At 44.0% G+C, this 22,971-nt stretch overlaps 1 protein-coding gene across 1 annotated transcript in view; it reads right to left on the reverse strand.

Annotated features, from left to right (window-relative positions):
• LOC144600399 (alpha-1,3-mannosyl-glycoprotein 4-beta-N-acetylglucosaminyltransferase B-like) overlaps positions 1-22,971 on the reverse strand; it is a 126,517-nt gene that overhangs the window by 98,550 nt on the left and 4,996 nt on the right. The window lies entirely within an intron of this gene.

Genomic DNA, 22,971 nt, shown 5'->3' on the forward strand with positions numbered 1-22,971 from the left:
ATGTTTTTCAAACTGTAGTTCACTTTGGAAATAAATAGCAATGCTGGGCCCCCAATGGCTCAGCATTGCATTTCTACCAAATAATTAATGAACTTGTGCAGGTGGCACACTGGCGCAGGTGGTAGAGCTGCTGTCTCACAGTGCCCATAGACCTGGGTTCGATCCTGACCTCTGGTGCTGTCGAAATGGAGTTTGCACGTTCTACCTGTGATCACGTGTGTTTCCTCCGGGTGCTCAGGTTTCCTCCCACATCCCAAACACGTGCTGATTTGTAGGTTAATTGGCCTCTAGTGTGTAGGGAGTGGATGAGAAAGTGGGATAACATAGAATTAATGTGAAAGGGTTATTGATGGTTGTCTTTGGTCTCGGGCTGAAGCAATAAGGAAGTGGTAAATTTGAAATCAACAGCCAATTTGCACACAGCGAAGCCTTAAATAGAAATGTCATACTGCCCAGTGTTGGAAGAACAATATTGGCCAAGTCAACCGAATTAAACTTTTTTTCCCAAGATGATTATAATAACAGAGCTTTATTTGTCGTTCGGTACCGAAGTACCGAACGAAACTACATAGCAGTCATAGAAAAAAAAAAAGAACACAAGACACATAACCCCAACACAAACGTCCATCACAGTGACTCCAAACACCCCCTCACTGTGATGGAGGCAACAAAACTTCCCCTCTCTTCCCCACGCCCACGGACAGACAGCTCGTCCCCGACCGACCCGCACAGTCCCCGCACCGGGCGCTGAAACGTCTCGCGGCCGAACCGGGCGATGAAAGGCCCGCGACCAAGCCTTGCGCAGCTAAGTCCCGCAGCCGAGCCGCACCAGCGGTGAAAAGTCCCGCAGCCGAGCCGCACCGGGCGGTGTTAAGTCCCGCAGCCGAGTTGCACCGGGCGGTGTTAAGTCCCGCAGCCGAGTTGCACCGGGCGGTGTTCAGCCCCGCAGCCGAGCTGCACCGGGCGGTGTTAAGCCCCGCAGCCGAGCTGCACCGGGCGATGTAAAGCCCCGCAGCCGAGCTGCACCGGGCGATGTAAAGCCCCGCAGCCGAGCTGCACCGGGCGATGTTAAGCCCTGCAGCCGAGCTGCACCGGGCGATGTAAGTCCAGCGGTCAAGCCGCACCGGGATGTAAAGTCCAACGGCCAAGCCGCACCGGGATGTAAAGTCCAGCGGCCGAGCCGCACCGGGGGATGTTAGGCCCCGCAGCCGAGCCGCACCCCGCGCCGTGAGGAAGAGAAAAGTCCCCCCCCCCCACACCCACCCCCCACACACCACCACCCCCTCCCACACATACACAACCAAAAAAATATATATAAAAATCACCCCAACACCGACACTCAACAAAAAAAAGACGGACAGACTGCTAGTCAGCCGCTGCCGTTAGGCGCCGCCACCAAGTTACAGATTGGACTTGAGGTAACGTCTCTATAGAAATATAGAACATCTGTCTATGGCAGTTTCCTCCACATTGCATTGGAGCTTCAACATAGATTTTTTGTACTCGTCAATAGAGTGCAACTTCAACACACATATTGGGTCATCCAGCCACTCGGATGACACAATACTCAATTGAAATGTACCAAGTTAGAACCTAAGAATCTTAGGTTATTCGTAACCTTAGAGTCTGAGGTTACTAAGAATCACCAGTTCTATTCTTCTATGGCAGGTCTGGGGGAGTTGGGTTATCACACTTGCTCTGAGCAGACAGATCATGATAGATAATTATTTTATGGCTCCTGAATCATTTTGGAGCTTACCCTCCAGTCAACTCTTTTTCTTCACCTTGGAAAGCTGAAAAGGTTCAGCAGAAGGAGAACCCTCTTCTCTGCATTGCCATACCGTGGTAATTTTTGAGATGTCATCCTGCCCTCATGGGCTTGTGACTGCTTGAACACGGTTCAGACTCTGAATTGTGTTTGGGGCTTCTCACCACCGATGTTGACTTCAAGGCTTCTGCACCGCGCAGTTGCTAACTTTAACAGGAGCTTACCTCTCAATTTTATCATAAACTATCATGATGAGACAGTCAGCACTGTGCTTATCACTGGCGAGATACCGAAATCATTCAAAATGAGCAGCTAGCACTAAGTTGACATGATGTGCAAACAGTGCACACCAAGATCTGCATGCCTATTTTGGAGGGAGGGGGGGCTCTATGATTTAACCCCGGATAAATTTACATCTGCATGCATTTCACAGCCAAATATCAATCTTGTCCATAGCCAACATTCCTGCTCCACCTCATTGAAGGAGCCACTCAGTTTTCCATCTGTTCCCACAAATTTTGATTCAACAATGGATAGGATTGGTTTAGCAGGATGTGAACCAAACACAGGCAGATGGGACTAGAGTTGATGGGATGTGTTGATCGGTGTGGGCAGGTTGGGCCGAAGGGCATGTTTCCATGCTCTCTGACTCTATGACTCCATTATAAGAGTAGAATGAGTAGTCTGACATGCAAAATCCAAATAATTCTGCGACTACAGGTCCTTGTGACCAAAGTAATTGGGTGGTTGTCAATGTTCACCTTACCTTGTCTGCACCATAATTAGCATTGTAAATGAATCAGACACAAAGTAAAAAACAGGCATTGATTTTGGTGCCCTTACATCGTAATTCTAATTAAAAATGATGACTTTGAAATGTTAGTCCTCAACCTTCATCAAAAGTTTACAATTGATTTATTGAGCACCGACTTTAAATAAGAGTATATATTCACAAAATGCTGGAGTAACTCAGCAGGTCAGGCAGCATCTCGGGAGAGAAGGAATGGGTGACGTTTCGGGTCGAGACCCTTCTTCAGACTCGGACAAAGAAGATGGAGCTTAAAGCAAAGACTTCCAAGGTTGGAGGTTTTAGTGCCCTAGGAACAAGAAGAAGGCCACATAGCCAACATTCCTGCTCCACCTCATTGAAGGAGCCACTCAGTTTTCCATCTGTTCCCACAATACATTCTTTTTTGTCTGCCCTGCAATATTTCTGTGCTCAAATCATTTGTCTATCCATTACAGTTTTCAAACCTACTCAACCTCAATGACATTTTAATAAAGAGCATTCTAGATTTATACTTTGTATGATAAGTACTTCACCCTCAATGACCCCACTTAAACTAAAAGTATGCAACCCTTTCCTTGGAACACCAGAGGAAATTATTTATACCCTACTGAACCTTTTAATCGCCTAAATCTTACATTTAGTGATAGAGTCACAAAGCACAGAAACAGACCCTTTGACCCAACTTGCTCATACTGATCCAGATGCCGCATCTACACTGGTCCCACCTGCCTGTGTTTGCCCCGTACGCCCCTAACCCTTTTCTATCCATGTACCTGTCTAAATGTCTTTTAAATGTTATTATAGTACCTGCTGCAACCCACCTCCTCTGGCAGCTTGTTCAACATACCCACCACCCTCTGTGTGAAAAATCTGCCCCTCAATTTGCTATTAAAAATTTCCCTTCTTACCTTAAACCTGTGTCCTCTGGTTCTTGATTCCCCTACTCTGGCTAAAAGACTGTGTATATGCAAGGGATCATGATATTATCAATCTTTTTGGCCTACCTCAGTGAATGCAACCTATCCTCTCAATTAAATCCTTTTAAATGCTAAGATCATTCTGATTAATCTTTGCTTGAACATCTCCATTGTATCCTTCCTGAGATGCAATGTCCTAAACAGAAAATGTGGTGTGGCAGCTGAGACCCAAGCAGTATTATATGCAAATGTAGAATTCCTTCAACCCTTTGATATTAGAGTTAAAAGGTTCAATGAAGTATTCAGATTGCATTGACTGAAATTGCCAAAAGGCATTGTGAACCATAGCCTGGACCTTAAATCTGTTTGGTCTTCCAAGGCTCCCAACTTTGTATCTTGTACGAAACATTCCCCTTAAATCCAAAGAGGATGACTTCCTTTATGTGATATGTGGGGCTATGAATTGCGTTCCTCCCTTTAATTGACATTAGAGTATCATAGATCAATGTAACTCTCCAAAGGTCATACAGAGGCCAACATCTTTGCTCCCCAAAAGACTCTCCCCCTCAATCCCCTTGGTCCACTTCCTCTGCCCTTTCTTTGTCACGCCTGACCATCAAGGCTGAGCAGGTACGGAAGGTGCTGAGCAGACTCCGCCCAGGCAAACCCACGGGTCCCGCTGGTGTCAGCCCTAGGGTACTCAAGGCGTGTGCCAGCCAGTTGTGTGGAGTACTCCAGCATATCTTCAACCTGAGCCCAAGCCTGAGCCTGGAGAGGGTTCCTGTGATGTAGAAGACATCCTGCCTGGTTCCTGTACCAAAGAGGACGTGCCCCAGCTCCTCGAATGACTATAGACCGGTGGTGCTGACTTCACACGTCATGAAGTCCCTGGAGAGGCTGGTGCTCACTCACTTGTGACCCCTGATTAAACCCTACCTGGACCCCCTGCAGTTCGTTTACCAAACAAAGATGGGGGTTGAGGACGCCCTCATCCACCTGCTCCATCATTCCTATGCTCACCTGGAAGCATTATGAGAGTCATGTTTTTTAATTTTCCAGTGCTTTTAGCACCATCTGGCCTGCATTGCTAGGGAGCAAACTGACGAAGATGCAGGTGGATGCTCCATTGGTGTTATGGATCACCAACTACCTGACTGGACGACCACAATATGTCAGGCTACAGAACTGTGTCTCGGACATGGTAGTGAGTAACACAGGGGACGGTCCTCTCTCCCTGTTTACCATCTACACCTCGGACTTCAGATATAACTCGGACTCCTGCCACCTGCAGAAGTTTTCAGATGAGTCTGCAATTGTGGGCTGCATCAGTGAGGGCAAAGAAGCCGAATACAGAGATGTTGTCAATGACTTTGTTGAGTGGTGTGGGCTGAATCACCTGCAGCTCAACACCAACAAGACTAAAGAGTTAATGGTAGACTTTAGGAGGAGAGGAACACCCCTGTCCCATCTCAATCAGTGTAGTTACCAGGGAGTACAAATACCTTGGAGTTTACCTAGACTATAAACTGGACTGGTCCAGGAATGATGAGGCCCTGTAAGAGAAGGGACCGAGCCGGCTGTACGTTTTGAGAAGGCTCTGGTCCTTCAATGTCGGCAGTAAGATGCTGCAGATATTCTATAAATCGGTGGTAGCCAGTGCTATCTTCTTCGCTGCCATGGGCTGGGACAGCAGGGCGAAGGCTGCGGAAGCTAATCGGACACACTGGTCAACCTGAGGAGCACCGTCAGCAACAGACTGGTTCCACCTAGATGCAGGACAGAACGCCACAGGAGGTCCTTCTTCCCTGTGGCTATCAAACTGTACAACTCCTCCCCCTTCTGTCGAAGGGTAGACTGAGACTGACTGACTCCCCTCCCCTCTCCACCCCTCCCCCCTCCCAATCTTTGCACATCCCCAATCCTTTCCACTCGTCACTTTAATTTCATGGTCCATGTATTTTGTATTTTTTAAGACTGTTGGCAGATCAATCGATCAATTTCCCCCCTGGGATAAATAAAATTCTATCGTATTGTATCGTAACTTTAACTGGGAGATACAGAACGACCCATCAGATTTTCATATGCACTACAACCCCAATACTGACATTTTCCAATGCCGCACAGCATTCCTAACTGATGTGTCACAAATTAATCCAACTATTATAATCTAACCCAGCTGGTATGATCGGCAGCTAATTCAAAGCGACAAAATATAATATGAACAAGGCAACGACAAGGAGTTTTGTTACAAAAGAAGGAACTTCAGATGCTGGTTCACACTAAAGATAGACACAAAATGCTGGAATAGCTCAGCGTAAACCAGCATTTGCAGTTTCTTCCTACACATGCTTTCAAAGGAAGTTGGGTTAATAAAGAAAAAATGGAAATTGACAGAAACACTCAGTAGGTCAAGCAGCATTTGTGAAGAAACAGTTAATATTACAGATCACTGACCCTTCAATAGAATGGGAGAATAAGGTGTTTTAAATTCAGAGAGGGGGAGAGGAATGGAGAAAACAGAAGAATAATCTGCCTTGGAGTGAATATCAAGTCTGTATCGCTAACATAATTACTTTCTAGTTAATGAGGAGAAGTAGATACAAGAAGGGAACATTATTAAACTGTAGGATATATCGCAATGGGTAGAAACTGAAAACAAAATGGAATTTTGGGTGGATAAAATGGAATTATGGGTGGATAATAGAATGGCTTGTACTGACACAAACAGGAAAGACTGGTTATCCGAGATTATTTAACTTATTGAGTCCCAAGGACCAACCGGAGATCCAAGAAACAGCTTAAAATGCTTTGTCTGCAATGCTGCTGCAAGCAAGATTTTAATTGTACCTGCACCACACTGTAATTGTACATATGACAATAAATTTGGCTGCAAGCAAGGTTTTAATTGTACCTGTACCTTACTGTAGTTGTGTAAATGACAATAAATTTGACTTGACATGACAAAAGATGCTGGAATCTGGAGCCACATCTAATTTTGTGTCGAAATCCTGCATCAGGACTAAGAGTTCAGAGGGAAGATAGCCAGTACAAAGAGGATGGGAGGAGTGGTGAGACAGGGCCCAGCAGTGGACCTAAGAAGGGTGAAGGGTCATGGGTTGAGCCAGGTGGGGAAGGGGTAGGAGCAAAGATACTAGAGGAACAAGATGGATCACTCCGTTGAAATCGCGTATACTGGTGTAGTACGCAAAGCAGCCATTTTAGTATGCAAAACCCGCCGTTCGCTCTGCCTCTCGCAGTGTAATCAGTGTTTTGGGGGAACAGTTTGTGTGATGACACCATTAAAATGCAGAATATATCTCATCTATCTATTCACAGATTTTTGTTATTTTTCTTTTTAAATGTTTCTGCAAGTTTCTGCCTACTAAAATGGCACCGTGGTGTACTGTGGTTTTTAGGGTCGAGTGGTCTATCTTGCTCCTCTAGTATCTTTAGGTAGGAGTAAAATTAAGAAGGAAAGAAAACCCAGCTGATGGAACCAGCTGGGGAGAGGGGCAAGGTGAACACACCTGGGTCAGTAAAATATGCTTGGTCTTTGTTTACTAAGCCCATGTTATTTCTTGGACCTGCAATCAATACTACATAGTATGCTGACCTTGCCCAGTGATCAGCCACTGACCCAATCCTCCCTTCCTTGCAAGCTTCTTGAACGTGTTGCCACCTCTCAAACTCATGCCAATCTATTCTGCTGCACTTCATCATCCAGTGCTTCCCGTCAGGCTGTGTTTCTCTGATATTTCAATCCTGGATGGTCTCCAAGATCCGCCAAGTAAATATCTGGAAGAATTAAACCTATGGTTTTTGGTTCTGCTGTAAACTCCATATCCTCGTGAATAAGTTAGCTGCTAATTTAAGGATCGTTTTAGATAGAACTAGTATTGAGAGGCAGAGAGGGAGGCATGAAACGGGCACTTCAGCTCGCCACATCCACGCCAACCTCTTTGTTTATCTGCACTAATCCTTCATTAGGACCATATCCTTCTACACTGTTTCCTTCGGTCCTTACATCATTTTTGATCCTTAGCTGAACCTTTGACATTATGTCCTCTTCATCAGAAAAATTGGCTGACTTGACCCTTGCATTATCTTTGCCATTAACCCTATTACAGTTTATCTGCAACCGGAACATTTATCTCATTTCTAGAATGTACTATTAAAATGCAATCGCCATGATTTCACACGTTTAACTGCAGCTCATCTAAATGACGATATTGTTGCTGCTCATATTGTACTCCACACTCATTTATCACCTCTGTGGTTAATGTCATTCAGTCGTGGGATCTCCACCACTGACAATTTAAAATTCCAATCATAGCATTTAAACTGGTTTATAGCCTCTCCCTTCTGGAAATTTAGAGCACGTACTGTCCATTCTCCCACGATTGATATTACCCTTGTTTATCACCACTGAGGATCCTGCCGCCATCAGATTCCTCTACAAACTCCTCAACTTCCCCGGTCATTTATTGTAGATTCTATTAATGTTGATATGATTGACTGGGCTGATGCTAATCCTCTCGAGAACTCCCATTTTAATCTGGCGATACAGCTTGGAATCAGGTCTTTTGGCCCACGTAGTCCACACTGACCATCGATCACCCATTCACACTAGTTCTATGTTATCCCACTCTCTCGTCCAATCCCTACATACTAAGGTTAATTTTGCAGAGGCCAATTAACCTGCAAACCCATATGTCTTTGGGATGTGGGAGAAAACCGGAGCACTTGGAGGAAATGCACACGGTCACAGGGGAAACATGCAAACTCCACACAGACAGCACCCAAGGTCAAGATTGAACCCAGCTGTCTGGCCTGTGAAGCAGTAGCTCTACCAGCTACGCCATTGTGCCATTTTTGATGATTATGCATGATCGCTTTTCCTCATTAAAATATATTGCTTAAATTTTTCATTATTTTTTACTTGCGAGATATTTCTGCTGTATTATTTCCCATTGCAGATCTTTTAATTTATATCTATAGACTTTACAAATGTACTGTGAACAAACGGCATATTAGTAAAGTCCATAAGTTAGAAAGGTTTGTGGACTAAGCGATCCACACATTTTTCTGTGCATAAGTGAAACATTTTATTATTTTTACATTTTCTTTGTGATCACACTCAAACATACACAAGAGAAAACAAAATCCAGCACAGGAAATGATCAATTAAAATAGTAGGCTATTTCATAGACTATCTGTCTTCCAAACATAAGCAATGAGGCGAAATAAACGCAAAGTTATTGAAAATAATTCTCTCCATAACACATTACCTAATGCTAGAAATGTCTCAAAGGAACTTCCTGGAAAGTAAATTATTAGTTGATTTTTTGGGGAAATAGACACAGTCAGACAGAGATAAGGACAGGAAAAGTGAAAAGCAAAACAAACTGTTTGTAAACCTTGGAAGAGGAGGATTTTTTAGTTCAGTTATGTTTAGTTTAGTTCAGAGATACAGCACAGAAACAGAGGCGATGATTTCAGCCAAACCTAAGTGTCCTGCCAAGGTCCTGGAGCAAAAACAACATGCATTCAATTTACACAGTCTTGTCAGATTTCTGAAGTGCTGGTGTCAAATATCTCGTGCTTGATTGGAAATTCACTTTGATTACTTTAGAGTAGTAACTTCAATAAAGGGATACATTGACGAAAGGACCATTACATAGTTCGTTTAGGTGGTTGCTATAGATCTCAGTAGATTATCCAAAAATAATTAAATTGACGTAATATCATAGTTAATATTATTCTCTTAACCAATGTCACCAAAGAAAACTGAGTTAAATGGTTTTTCATCTCATTTCACACCAGTACTTAGCTGAAGCCAAAACTCTTTCAGGCTGCAGCCATAAGATCCACTGTGCATGTTTACTGTTGAAACATCTGATACGCATCTGGCGATGGCAGGAAGATGTTCAGACATATTTGTCCTGTGCATACGCACAAAACCCATGAATGCAAATAAGAGAGTTAACAAATGTATAACAGGGTTGCCAGGGCGAAACTTGGCCAGAAGTACTTGGTCCAATTCCCACTGCAAAGATAAATGATGAAAAAAAAAAGGCGCACTGAGACAAGAAATAAAACAGCATTATATGCCTAAATTTCTAGTGTCCACCAATGTCTTAGCACTCTTTTGCATAATGGACTTCCTAATAGACACACAGCATGCTCCAAGGACTCCAGAGCCCCGATAACCAGAGATTCTGGGAATAGCTAGAGTTCACTGTGTGCAAAAGGTGCTGGTACGTTCATCTTGTTAGTGTTGCATTTCAAAGAAAATGGGAATTGAATTTCCATAAATTGCAAGTCGATACAAATGAGTCGATGCAATGTGTTCTTGTTCCCTTAATAATTTTTATAATGCAATGGAATGGGGGAATTGAGTCCTGCACCTGGAATGGTCTCAATCTAGTTACTGCAACACCATTTATTCACAAAATGCTGGAGTAACTCAGCAGGTCAGGCAGCATCTCGGGAGAGAAGGAATGGGTGACGTTTCGGGTCGAGACCCTTCTTCAGACTTGACTGACACTCAAAAGGGCTGCAGGTTGACTTGTGTGGGAAATGGAGAAAATGATTTGCATTGGTCCAAACTAAAGGAAAATAAACTCTGGGTCTATTAAATTTGTATATGACTGTACAATATCTGACCTACAAGTCAAACTGGAAGAGTTCCAAGTATCTTAATTTGTGCTAAAACAAAGGTGCTGACAACTTTCCAAAGTAAATGAATGGTTCTGATGAATATACATGTTGAATCAAATTTAATTTGGGCATATTGAAATAGGTATCATTATGAAGTTCGATCCACAAAAGGCAAAATGGTGAATTTTCCTTTAGCCTTCTCACAAAAGGGGCCTTAAAGCCGCATTCTGATACAGTATTGCACAAGGATCGAACTGACTTGCCCTTTAGACAGTAGATGAACATGCTTTACAACTTGAAATATTTTCTGATGTTAAAAGTTAAGCTATGTTACATGAATGAATTGAAACGTTTATATTTCTGCATTAAAGGGAATGATATAATCAAGAAAACAGGTCCTGCGGCCCACTAGGCCCATGCATGAACGTGTCTCTAATCCTATGCCATAGAAAGTGGTGAACTCAGTCAGCTCCATCACAGGCCACTGCCCTCACTGCCACAAAATGAGTGGCAACAAGAAAGGAAAGAAGAGGGAATTCTCTCAGCATTTTCATCAACTCCCCCCGCCAAGAATCTTCCACTCACCCACACACCAGAGCACTTTACTAATTAAGCTACTAAGGCACCGATTCATCAGACTCCAGTTCCAGAACTTAACCCAAACTCAAGGCACTGATCATTCCAGCTTTCATGATCCCCCCCCAAAATAATTGTCAAATCTAAGGCCTGATATTTGCAGGCTTCCCACCCACACCAACTTCCAAGTCCAAAACACCACCTTTCAGGATTCTCAACACCACATTCCCAGGTGCCGCTTGGTTCAGTTGCCCCAATGCCCTCAGGCAAGGAATCAATCAATCCACACTCTTCCTCTCCCTACCCATTCACACTGATCAACTCAATACTCCCTAATTGAGCTCACAGCCATTGATCTTTAAATGCTAGTGCCCAGTGAACATTCACAGAAGGAACTCATTAGATCAGCCATGTTTGAATGGTGGAGTAGACTTGACGGGCCAAATGGCCTAATTCTGCTCCTATTGCTTATGAACTTATGAACTTATTTGGGTGCATTGGAATCTCTAGCGAACATATATTGAGAATATGATATATGAAATTTCTATAGATATTGAATATCATTTTGGACTATTAATTCATTGAATTATTAGGATCATCTCACATTCCCAATGTTGACATATTCCTTTCTATAGACACTGAAATCAATCTGACATAAAAATCTTAGGATTTGCCTTGGTTTTATCCCAAGAAATTAAATTAAAATTACTAACACCCTGACAACTGAATAGAACATGATATCTACACTTGAATTAACGCAATCAGGTTCAAGACAAGTTGCAGGAGGGTGTTCCAGTATTCATGAAAGAGGATAGTTGTGTTTGTTACTGCTTTCTTCTTCAAGTGGTTCAGGTTTTAATCTTTGGAGACAGAACAAAAAATATTCAGAAAATAAATTGGCTACAAACATTCTATAATGAATGAAGTAAAATGATGGTACCAAGCCAACATTTTAAAAATAAATTAATTTTGTAAGAATAGCCTGGTTGAAATGATATAAACTGAGGCCCCATTTAATTTTCAGGTGTATTTTATGGGCAAGAAATGTATTCCCAAGTGCTGGTGCTAACTACATCTGGCTCTATATGGACATATCAACCACACCATCAACATTTAGCTCTCTTGAACTTAATAGAAGTATGTCCGTTTGATGTATGTCAAATTGCTTGTGAATTTAAATTTAGAAGTGAATTTAAATTTAGAAGCGAATTCAAGGTAGTGGGATTCGAAGATTATGAAAGAACAGACAGAGGGTGACTGCAAAGCTCCAAATAGTCAGCAGGGCTAAAGGTTATTTTTCCAACTCGTCACAAATCACATTGTGTATATTACTTCAGCTTTCCAGCATCTGCAGTTTTTGAAGAGTTTCACTTTGGAATAAAATATTTTAGAACTTTGTTTCCCATTCCTGTGTCATGTTTTGAGATCTAAGTTTATGTTCGTGTTAATTAAAGATAAACTTACAAATAAAAATCTCTGAAGAACATTTGCACAGATTCTCTAATCTTTTGACTCATTTGTGAACTGCAGACAATCTATCTCAATGGGCAGTTAATCGTCTATGAAATTTCTGCAAGTCTGAGGTCACATGTAGACCAAATTAGGTAAGGATGGCAGACTTCCTCTCCATTAGGGCGTCTGTGAATCATGTGTGTTTTAAGACAACCTGATAGTTTACCAATATTAGGTTTCTTATTACAGATTTTATTTAATTACCTGGAATTTAACCCAATGCCTCAAGATCAATAATACAGATGTCTGGATACCAGGTCAGTAACTTAACAACTAAATCATTCTACCCAAAGCTGTTATGTGACTGGAGACTTTTTGTTGCATCACTGTAAGACAAGCTGACACACTTAAATGGGATCTACTCCATTGTCTCCTGTAGATTTTTCTCATGATTGGTATTCAATTATTTGCGCTACTCATCTTTTGCAATGTATAGTGAGCAGCTGGGTAACTTATACTCCTTCCATTCAAAATACTAAGCAGATCACACCATTCAAACAACCTGCTTTTTTATAAACTCCATGCTGAATTTAATGAATACCTGCTTCTGTAGTCACTCAAAGGACAAAAAACACCACTCCATTTTTTCCTGTCCTCCCACTATTAAGAGTGTAAAATGATCCACAACAAAAAATAGTGTTCTGCAATTCTTTGGTTTTGGGGTGGAGAAAATGGTAAACCATTAACATTGCAAGGTACATTTTTTTAAATCACCGAGCCATTGAACTCTGTTGTGTATTTAAGGTGTGCAAATGAAGTACTTGTTATTTTTTTAAATAGTACACTTCAAAGAAAATGAACACCTGCATTTAACATTACTTGGTGTATAATCATCTATATTGTAAACCTTATCTTTCTGCAGGTGTTTCCATTTAACACAATCTAGCATCATGCTGTATCGATCTATCAATCTATATTCTATTTACTAAAACTGTCGTTTGTTTGTTCCTGAACTACAGCCAAAGCGGTACACGGTAGCACCACAATTTTAAGCCAACCTTACTCACCGTCGTCCCTTTGGTGCTGATGGAAGAAGTTTCATTGAAATTGGTGTTCTATTTTTATTCACATTTTAAAGTTTAAATCTATCTCCTAGGGAAGGAGGGGAGGGGGCGGGTGGAGGGAGGGGTGAAGAGAGGGGGGAGGAGGGAGGAGGGGGGTTGAGGGGGATGGAAAGAGGGGGGGGAAGAGGGAGGGGGAAGAGGGAGGGGGAAGAGGGAGGGGGGAAGAGGGGGGGAGATGGGAGGGAAGAGGAGGGGGAAGGGGGGGAGAAGAGGGGGGGAGAAGAGGGGGGGAAAGAGGGGGGAAGAGGGGGGGAGAAGAGGGGGGGAGAAGAGGGGGGGAGAAGAGGGGGGGGAGAAGAGGGGGGGAGAAGAGGGGGGGAGAAGAGGGGGGGGGAAGAGGGGGGGGAGAAGAGGGGGGGGAGAAGAGGGGGGGGAGAAGAGGGGGGGAGAAGAGGGGGGGGAGAAGAGGGGGGGGAGAAGAGGGGGGGGGAGAAGAGGGGGGGAGAAGAAGGGGGGGGAGAAGAAGGGGGGGAGAAGAAGGGGGGGAGAAGAGGGGGGGAGAAGAGGGGGGGGAGAAGAGGGGGGGAGAAGAGGGGGGGGAGAAGAGGGGGGGGAGAAGAGGGGGGGGGAAGAGGGGGGGAGAGAAGAGGGGGGGAGAAGGGGGGGAGAAGGAGGGGGGAGAAGGAGGGGGGGAGAAGGAGGGGGGGAAGAGGGGGGGGAAAGAGGGGGGGGAAGAGGGGGGGGAAAGAGGGGGGGGAAAGGGGGGGGGAAGGGGGGAGGAAAGAGGGGGGGGAGGAAAGAGGGGGGGAGGAAAGGGGGGGAGGAAAGAGGGGGGGGGAGGAAAGAGGGGGGGAGGAAAGGGGGGGAAGGAAAGAGGGGGGGGGAAGGAAAGAGGGGGGAAGGAAAGAGGGGGGGAAGGAAAGAGGGGGGGGAGGAAAGAGGAGGGGGAGGAAGAGGAAGGGAGAGGGGGAAAGGGGAAGAGGGGATAGGGGGGAAGAATGGGGGGAAAGTAGGGGGAAAGTGGGGGGAGGAAGAGGGGGGGAGGATGAGTGGGAAGAGGGGGGAAGAGTGAGAGGAAGGGGGGAGGGTGGTGGGGAGTGGGGAGTGGGGGTGGTGGGGAGTGGAGGTGGGGGGAGAGGGGAGGGGGGAGTGGGGAGTGGAGGTAGGGGGGAGAGGGGGGAGTGGGGGAGGGGGGAGTGGAGGTGGGGGGAGTGGAGGTGGTGGGGGAGAGGGGAGGGGGGAGGGGAGGGGAGGGGGAGGGGGAGGGGGAAGTTAAGAGACGTTGAGGTGGGATAGAGTGGGTGAGTGGGGGAGGGTGCTAGGCCAATGCAGGAGAGGCTTTGGGTCCACGGCTCGCTCTGGCTGCAGCGCTGGCGGCACGGGGCCGAGGTGAGTGGCTCCCTCTCCCCTTCCCTGTCCCCCCTCACCCATCCACGGCCCCGGAGGACACTCCCCGCCCGGCAACAGGCTTCATCAGTTGGAGAGGGTTGCCAGGCCCGCAGGATTGTCAGTTGGGGGAGGGTTGCCCCAGGAGAGGCCCACAGGAGAGATTTGGACCCAACGGGTCCACCTCAGTCTAGTTCCAATTAAAATGCAACAAATCATAATTTTGCAGTTGAGGTTCTAATGAATCAACGGTGAACAAAATGGCTTGAATCTAGCAGAGAAATAATCACGCGGTTATAGGGAGAATGTACAAACTTCTTGAAGACAGCACCCGTAATCAGGATCGAACCGAGGTTCTGGCACTGTGAGTTAACAGCTCTAACACTGCACCATTGTGCTGCCCCTAGTGTTTCACCGAGATCACTTGGCTCATAGCATTGAATCTTTGGCCCAGAAACAGGCCCTTTGGCCCACTATGTCCATGTCAGCTTTTTGCCCATCTACAATAATGCCATTTGCCTGCATTACGTCCATTCCTACCGAGCCTTGCTGAATTATTTATATAAATGTCTTTTAAACTGAATGTATGTGACTCCACCTCCTCCTCTGGCAGCGAGTTTCCGATATTAACCACTGTGTTTAAAACTTTCTCCTCGAACCCCCTTTAAAACCACATCCTCTCACCTTAAGCCCATGCCCTCCAGAGGGTGACCATCTACCCTGTCTATAACCTTATAATTTAAAATATCTCCATTGTTACTACCTAGGTCTCCATCACTCCAGGGAAAATGCACAGAGCCAATCTAACCACTTCCCATCATTAAAGTTCTCTATCAGAAAATATTCCTTTTATTGGACTACCTGATATCAATCTTTAAATGAGCTCCCATCAGAAGTTATGCACCATCCATATACATGTTGTCCAGTATTATGACAGTTTTATCAATTTTATGCACCACTATAATATATTTTAAAGGAATACGTTGCATGCCAAATGCTTTGCAATGTTTCTGAGATACGGACTAAAGTTTCTAGTTTATGTTTGCAGGCCATTAATGTGCAAGAGGTTTCTCCCAAACCCACAAAGGAAGTGATTATTTATGTTCTTTCTTGCTGGTGTGGGTGGGATATGATTTCTATAAAATACCTGATGGAATTGTGGCTGGAAATTGAGACAAATGCAAAACCGGGGCATTAAATTTGAAGCTCCATAATATATTTATTGTATGTTAATGGATTCATAAAAAAATGCTTTGTATGGTTATTGACCACAATCTCTAATTTACATTTCACAGGAAATGACAGGCACACCCGACTGACTACTTCCTCAATGAAATACAATCAGATCAAAGAGAATTAAATGTCACAATATTTCAAGAGCCAGGTCTAGATGGTTTAATTCACAATGGTCATCATGTAAGGGCGAACATTTGGCATGTGGGTTTTATTGCAGGGGTGTAACAAAGGTGTAAAAGCTCCAGCTCGATTATGTTGCCAGGACATCCTGTTGTCAGCATGGAAGCGCGGTTTATGGCTAAGGGTATCCTTTGATATGGGCAGCTGGCTTTAAAGCTTTGATGGTTAGCCATCCTTTGAAGTGTTAAGAAGAACATCTTGCCATATGGACTGCCCTTTGTTCCCAAGAAAGAAGAGGTCACGATGGACACAACGGACACGGAGGTCCCGAAAGACACATAAAGATTTATAGGACATTGTAAAACTTGCCATATAAGGTAGCAACGGAAATGTAATGGCACATGTATTAAGGGTATAAAATGTGTATAATTGTGAGCATTCAGAGAGAGAAACTACACTAGCTTCCTGAGCGTTTCTGAACGCTTCGGTTTCTAGACTCTCTCCCACCCGGGTGAGTAGAATAAAGAGGTTAAACGAATTCGGTTGTCTGCCTGTTTTTTCTAATAGGCCACAGACTACAACATTTGGCGTTGTCGGCAGGATCTCTTTGGCACCGTCAACCACGAACGACTAAGCGGCATCGGTGGCTGAAACACGTCCGAAGGGGACAGAGTGCACTTCTCGACCGTTGTTCGAGACCCCGGACGTTGACGTCTTTCAGACACTGAAGTCCCTCGTTTGGGGTCACAGACGAACCGATAAGGAAAAGGACAAGGATAAGGACAAGGATAAGGTTCCGGATTTGGAAGATAAGGGGGCGGTCACTCTTGTTGTCATTATCTTGGTCTGGGTGCAATTAATATTTATTGGTAATATTTATTGGTAGTATTTATTGATAACATATTTTCGGATAATTGGCAATCAGACATATGGGACAGTCTTTGGATAAGAGTGATGGCGGTGCCCCTGGTACAACACATGTGTTATTTATTTATTTGCTTCGTTAATGAAAAGATTGGGAAACGAGGCCTGGCCGGTGGGAGGTAAATGGAATGTAGAGACTATCAAAGAGGAATTAAGAATGGAGAGAGGGGGTGCAGAAGCCCCACCAGGAGTCGAGGGAGCGAAGTTGGAGGGAAAATGCAAGTAGTAGAGGGAAAATGCAAGTAGTAGAGGGATATCAGTGTGTGATAGGTTGGGAATACCGAAAACATGCGATATTTTGCAAGCGGAATGTAAGGTGTATGATCTAAGACTTGACTGTGCTACCCGAGCTCGAGATGAATTTAAAACTGGTACCAAAGGGATATATCCCGCACAACAACAACAAAAGTCAGAATCCGAACCACTGGAGTCTATAGCGGCTTTATTAGGTAATCAGGAATCCGAGGGTGATGAGGAACCCTGGACGTGTCTGATCCCCACAGCCCCACAGGCAGAGCCACCGGCTGCGGTGGTGCCAATACCGGTTCTACCTCCCCGCCAGAATATTGGGGATAACCCCCCGATTATGAGACAGCATCAGGGAATATGGATAGGTCCCAGACAAAGGGTTAAGTTGCGCCACGAACAAGAATCCGCACGATCGGCGCTAGAGATTGAGGATACTGCCTACCCTCGCCTTTTTCAGTACACCTCATTCTGCCCAGCAGGCTGAATTATTTGCCCTCACGCGGGCCTGCCACCTTTGCATTGACCAACGTGCTAATATTTACACTGACTCACGATATGCCTTTGTGGTTGCACATGATTTTGGTAACCTGTGGCAGCACAGGGGCTTTTTGACTGCAGCAGGCACTCCTATTAAAAATGCCCTGTTTGTCCGAAATCGACTAGCGAGTTTAACACTCCCGAAAACCTTGGCTGTCATTAAATGTAATTCGCATACATCTGTCAAGGATCCCATTTCTTTCGGGAATGCATTGGCTGACACATTGGCACGCACAGAGGCCCTGACCCCTACCATTTTAGTTTCTTCAGGTGAACAACAGCAGTTTTCTGCAACTACCGCTATGCCCAGTGTTTCGGAATTCTGCCAGCTTCAGGGCGACGCCCCCGAGGCTGAGAGACACCAGTGGAGCCAGGATGGGTGTTCCCCTCGTGAATCTGACTCGCTTTGGGTTACTGCCTCTGGCAAAGTTTGTGTCCCTAACGCGCTTTTACCTGTTTTGTTGCATTATGTGCACTCTCTTACCTATGCTGGTAAGAGGGGAATGTTGGATGTAATAAATGCTACATGGTATCACCCCAAAATACATTGGGGTTTACAAATTGATTTTATTGAATTGCCACGTGTACATAGTTATAAGTATTGCTTAGTTATTGTTGATGTGTTTAGCTGATAGATTGATTTTGCTATTGATGTTGCTATTTTGCTATTGTTACTCCCGCTATTAGGGGAAGTGCACTCAAGATCTATATGGGATTGTGGTTAATCTGTATTTACTTCATGACATTTATGTAAAGACGATCAGATGATGTGCAGAGGAGGCAATGGCACAATACTAATACCCTGGAAGGCAGAAAGAATAGGACCCTGCTCAGGATGGTTTAATAAGACCAGAGCTAAACAATTGAGAGTCCAAGCCTATTGGGTTGTACCCTGCGGACACTCTTTGTGCCAGTTTAATTTCCAATGCCTGACAGATGAATTTAGTTTTCCATGTAAGAAGCAGCAGCCATATCAGGGTCGGTCTAGACGAACTCGAGGGTTACATCAGTCGTCCCTACGAGAAGAGATGAGGGGAAGAATAGACTGGAGAAGGGACTCTTGCAGTAGAACGCAGGAGAGCTTTACATGTCCAGCCAACACAGCATGCGCAGTAGAGAAGTATGAAGTACAATGCCCTGAGGGGTGCGGAGGGTATGCAGCAAAAGGACAACCAATGGTTATTTCACATAACCAAGGGAAGGTCAATTTGACCACTAAATGGAATGTAAGTATGACTTGTGAAAGAGGAGATGGAACCGCATGGTTGAGTAATCAAACTGCGTTAAGGGGATGGAGCAGAAAGGGCTGGAATGGCTGGGGGGGCAAGTAGCAGCACTTACATTCTGAAGAAAGAAGATTGGCTGGCGTGTACCAATGCTACCCAGATAGAAGGAAGGCACCCCCTAGTAATAATCTGGTCAGTACGAGAGACTACCCAGGAAGAATCCAATGTAGTACATTTAAGACGAATGTATACATCTTGTACCCCAATGGTTAGATCCCCGAATGTGTTAAATTTGACCGTCAGGATAGAATATGAATCCAGGAAGCAGAGTGAATGTAACGTTGCTGACACGTTGACACGGAGGTGTTGGAACTGCAATAGGAACATTAAATTCCTTCGATATAGAGACCCTACAAAATAAGATACAGATAGTAGGAGGATTGATGGGAAAAGGAATAAAACTACGAAATGCTTGGGATAAAGGATTACAAGAAACGCAATTTTCAGGATGGTTATCCGATGTAATGACTTGGAGACAGAGTAAAGAGGTAGAAAAAGAACTGGAAAGGGTAATGCAGGATCAAACGGAGTTAAATTCGAATTACACCCACTGTATGATGAAAGAAATAGTGCTGAGGTTTGGAGTACTGTGTACATTGAGCACTTTGGACAATGGACCCTATTTTACAGCCAAAGTTAATGAGGAAATGTGCGAACAGTTAAATATCCGCCAGCAGTTCCATTGCGTACATCATCCACAAGCTGCAGGTATAGTGGAAAGAGCAAATGGCACACAATGAAATAAATTGGCCTTGTACTTTGGAAAAATTGGAGATTACACGGGAATTTTGTTTTTGTCTTTCAGTCCAGGTATTTTAAAATTCATGTTACAAGTTGACAAAACTTTTAATCAGGCATAGCAACCTCATGGTGAACTATTTTATGGATAACACCTTTCCTTACTCCTATTCCGTGCCGCTTTACTATCGTCTTATTTACTGCCTAGTATTGAGAGCGATAACCATTTGCTCGGAGGGTGAGCTGATGCTTTAGAACATCAGGTCTGCCGGGTTCTTTTTGAATCACTCACAGAGCCCTGGCCCCAATAATTGGTGTACGGATTATGACAACCAATCAGATGACTGTGAATGTCAATGTTTTAATGGGTGGTCCTTGAGACCCTATCTTAATCAAACACAGGAGAATTGGCCCCGGATACAAGTTAATTCTCCTCATGACTCTCCAGAAACACCAATAAATACAACTTGTTTCTGTAGAATGGGATCTAGACCAAATAAAGTTAGCCTGTCTGTGGGATTCAGCACATGCACCCATATCAGTACTGCAGTTCCCCCAAGACCTCTTAATGGGACTTACTTAATATGTGGGAGCCGGGCATATGTCTGGTTACCAGGTCTTTCGCCACGGTATGATCAGGGATCTTATGAGACCTGGACAGGGTGCTGTTATCTAGCTTTTGTAATCCCACATTTACGAATCATAAATCATTCTCTATAGCATCCAGAGTGGAGCTCTAATCGAGCTGTATCGGAGTTTGAGGGGTTTTGGTGGATAATATTCCCGAGATGGGGAACCGCTCGGGCGGGAACTGAAATTTGAAACTTAGCTAGTGCCCTGGAACAATTAGCAAATTGTACCGCTGATGGACTGTACGAGACTCAGGAACAAATAGGCCAGCTAACAACTGAAATGATGGCCCTGCGTCTTGTCGCTCTCCAGAATCGTATGGCTCTAGATTTCCTGCTAGCCGAACATTTGTACATTTGTACGAGATGTATCCTCTGATATCACCAATATCGCGGGGCATGTGAAGGTTATAGAAAGAGCATTTAGCGTTTGAGCCCTCTGAGGGGGTGCTGTGAACTGTTTATGTATGTGCTGTTATGTTTGTGTGCCATTGTATGTTTGTTCTTAATACCTGAACTGATGTACAGCGCTTTGGTCAATGTGGGATGTTTTTAGATGTGTTACACAAATAAAATTGACTTGAGTTGACTAAGAAAATAGGGGCAGATTTAGCCCAAGATCGAATTAATGCTTCAGGATGGGATTGGTTTGGTTTAGGATATTTGTGGGGGCTGATTCTCCATGATGGCAGTATCATTGCGTTAATTGTTGTGATTCTGTTAATCTGTTATTGGTTCGGTACATGTATATGCCAAATATTTGTCAATCAACCACTTTAAAAGACTGTGATTATAGTATAGTGATTATAGTATAATCAAAGAGGGGAATGTAAGGGCGAACATTTGGCATGTGGGTTTTATTGCAGGGGTGTAAAAAAGGTGTAAAAGCTCCAGCTCGATTATGTTGCCAGGACATCCTGTTGTCAGCATGGAAGCGCGGTTTATGGCTAAGGGTATCCTTTGATACGGGCAACTGGCTTTAAGGCTTTGATGGTTAGCCATCCTTTGAAGTGTTAAGAAGAACATCTTGCCATATGGACTGCCCTTTGTTCCCAAGAAAGAAGAGGTCACGAAGGACACAACGGACACGGAGGTCCCGAAAGACACATAAAGATTTATAGGACATTGTAAAACTTGCCATATAAGGTAGCAATGGAAATGTACTGGCACATGTATTAAGGGTATAAAATGTGTATAATTGTGAGCATTCGAAGAGAGAGACTACACTAGCTTCCTGAGCGTTTCTGAACGCTTCGGTTTCTAGACTCTCTCCCACCCGGGTGAGTAGAATAAAGAGGTTAAACTAATTCGGTTGTCTGCCTGTTTTTTCTAATAGGCCACAGACTACAACAATCAGATACAATGGGATGTACAAGACCTCGCAGTTGAAGAGTTTCCAATCTATTGAAGCTGCAGTTTGATTCCAAAACTAGCTGAAAAACCTTTTATGAAGCAAAGTTTACAGTCAAGAAATTGGTTGCAGGCAAGCATCTTATGTCAACGTGTCCCTCTGTACATCAATGCTCCTTTGAGTCCTGCCATTTATTGTGTATTTTCTTCTTTTATTGGACCTCCTAAAATACATCACCTCACACTTGTCTTGATTAAACTTCATCTGCCATTTCTCCACCCAAATTTTCAAGCGATCTATACCCTGCGTTATATATTGACTACCTTCCTCACTATTCACAACTTATCCACCTTAATGGTTCTCAGGCACCCAACAGCTCCTCCTTAATATGAACATACCTCTTTCGAAATCTCACCATCATCCATGTCCTTCTTCTTGGTGAATACCGATGCAAAGTCCTCTCTTAGTGCAGACATATTGTTTTTCCTAATCGGCAGTGCGACTCTCTCACCTGTTTTATATTCTTTTCTGTCACATCTGAAACATCTGTACCCTGTTTCATTGAGCTGGCAATGCTGCCCTGATCCAAACCAAATTTCTGCAAACACTAAAATGCATTCCAGGCTGAACCATACCCAGGATCGCTGCCAATAGTCCCGACACTTACCTGGGTTGGATGTAGAAACTTGAACTCGCTGACCCTCTGCACCGTCAAATTTTACAATGAAATAAAATACTTAAATATTTAAAAATATTTAACTGTAATCATTTAATTCCTCAATCATGTCCGATCTTTATTTTAACTCCACCCACCCATCTTACTTCCATACTTATTAATTATTTTGCCAAATAAAAGTCAGACTGCAATTTTTACATTTTCAGTTGACTTTCACTCTTTTGTGAAAGTGAGTTCTAGACTTCCATTGTGCAAAGAAATGTCTTTTCATATTTCTTCTGAACCTCCCAGCTTTAACTTTTATTAGTGTTTCCAAAGGAAATCTAAACTACAAATGTCACTAATAGAGCCCCATTATTGAAAGAGTTATGCTGCCACTCGAACTGCAAAACAGAACCATCATGAAAGGAAAGGACAAACCATCATGCCTATAATAACCTTATAATAACCTTATTGAAGACACTGCCGATGCTGAAATCTTGAGTGAAATATGACAAGCTGGAGGAACTGAGTGGATCAGATAGCAGTTGTGGAGGGAAATGGACAGACGACATTGTGGACCAACCCAAAATGTCATCTGGTCCATTTCCCTCCATAGATGCCCTCCACCTG

The sequence above is a fragment of the Rhinoraja longicauda genome, chromosome 1 (assembly GCF_053455715.1).
Source record: "Rhinoraja longicauda isolate Sanriku21f chromosome 1, sRhiLon1.1, whole genome shotgun sequence".
NCBI classification, from domain to species: Eukaryota; Metazoa; Chordata; class Chondrichthyes; order Rajiformes; family Arhynchobatidae; genus Rhinoraja; species Rhinoraja longicauda.